Below are 2,087 nucleotides of genomic sequence, written 5' to 3' on the forward strand. Positions count from 1 at the left end.
TGGGGCCGACGTCGGACAAGAGTGGGGGGCGGTGCCGTCGTACGAGAAGAAGAGTTGGGGGGGGGCGCCTTCGTCTGCGGCATGGGGCCGTCGGCCCCGGAGACGACGAGATGTGCTCCTTCATCTCCCGCATCTCTCTCTCTCTCTCTCTCTCTCCCGCCATCCTTCATCTCATTCAGCCGGTGTTCACGTGGGCGTAGTGACGGCGGCAGCCTCCGACGACTAACGATAGCCACCGAGCGACCGCATCTCCGGCGACGTCTCTCTCTGTCGTCCTTCATCTCCGACGTCCTTCATCTCCTTCAGTCGGTGTTGATGTCGGAGTGGGGGAAGGGGCTGTCGGGGGTGGTGGGCAGGGGAGAAGAGAGAGAAGAAAAAAAAATGAAAACTGTTTCCAGAAGAATGAAAACGAAAACGAGAAAACGGATTTTTTTCGTTTTCATTTTTTCACAAAAAGAAAAAAACGTTTTTGTTTTTGTTTTTTGAAAAGTTTTGTGCCAAACACGTTTTTAGAGTGTGTTTTCATTTTTTAACTTCGAAAAACGTGAAAAACGAAAACGAAAATAAAAATAAACAGGCCATTTGTTTTACGAATTTCTATATTTTTCTCATGTTTAAATTACTTAAAATAAATAAACACAGACACTTGTGTCGTGTTTAGAATTATTCTTATTTTTATTTTTTACGTTTTTCGAGAACGAAAAATGAAAACGATTTTAAAACGACATTTGACACAATTAAAAACAAAAAAAAAAGAGAAATGAAAATGAGTTTTTGGTTTAGTGTAAAATGATAGAGAAATGAAAAATGACTTTTAGTCGTTTTTTATTTTATGTTTTCATTTTCTCCTCTCTCGAGCACAGAGCACAGAGAGAGAGACATTAATAGGTTTTTTTATAATGAAAATAATCTCTTGATAAAACTATCAAACGCATTTTCAAAAATAATTTATGTCTGAGATTAAAAACGTTTTCTTTTCTATTTTCATACAAAAATAAAATTATTTTAGAACGAGTTCCTAACGCACCCTTAATATTTATAAAATTTCAAATCCTAAGTTCACTAGTAATGCACGATTTTTGAATCTTTGACATCGATTGGCGTTAGTGTTCTTAGTTTACAGGTTCTTTTATTTTGCATTTTACAATATGATATGTTCATCAGTATGATGCTATGTATATATTTTTAGAAGGAATGGACTGAGGGGTTAGTGTTCTTAGTTTACAGGTTCTTTTATTTTGCATTTTACAATATGATATGTTCATCAGTATGATGCTATGTATATATTCTTAGAAAGAATGGACTGAGGGGTGGAAGTGAAATGTAACCTGGTAGGATGAAAAGGTAGAGTTTGGAGGGATTGAAGAAAAAATGGCATTATTCCCAAATTGACCATTGTCAATATAAGAATTTCTTAAAAACTCCTAAAATATTTTAATGAGTTTAAATAACTCCTCTTCTAAATCAAATCTATTTTCTACAATAAAGCTCTCGTCAATGGCCAATCTGCTTTATCATGAAAATATGTAACTTTATGTTATACAGATAGTGCTGGAACTTTGGACGGGCCGCCCGCGACCGCCCGAAAAGCCCGAGGATTTGCCCGAGCTCGAACCCGACCCGCCCGAGATTTTTGGGCCGCCCGCCCGAGCCCGAATTTCACCTTGAACGGGCCGCGGGCTTGTATTCGGCGGCCCGAGCCCGCCCGAATTGCCTGAATTTTTTAAACTTTTTTTTTAATATTAAGTTATTTATATATATATTAGTATTACAATTTATATATATATATATATTAAATTTGAAATGAACACACGAACTATATAAAAAAATTATTTCTTTATTAATTTTTAAATTTGTAATTCATGATTGCCTCATTAAAAACCTTACCAAGAAAAACCCAATTGGGATAAAAACTTGGCAAGGAAAAAAGAGTGCAATCATTTTGTGACGAATTACAAATTGTACAAACTTACATTGTTTATTAAATTACAAATACAATGTAAAAAGTAAATACATATTTACAAATTACAAATTTACAATTTAATTTGAAGCTGAGGGATCGTCTTCAAAATTAAATGTTAATCGAT

This window comes from Morus notabilis, unplaced genomic scaffold, assembly GCF_000414095.1.
Source record: "Morus notabilis unplaced genomic scaffold, ASM41409v2 Scaffold133, whole genome shotgun sequence".
NCBI lineage: Eukaryota > Viridiplantae > Streptophyta > Magnoliopsida > Rosales > Moraceae > Morus > Morus notabilis.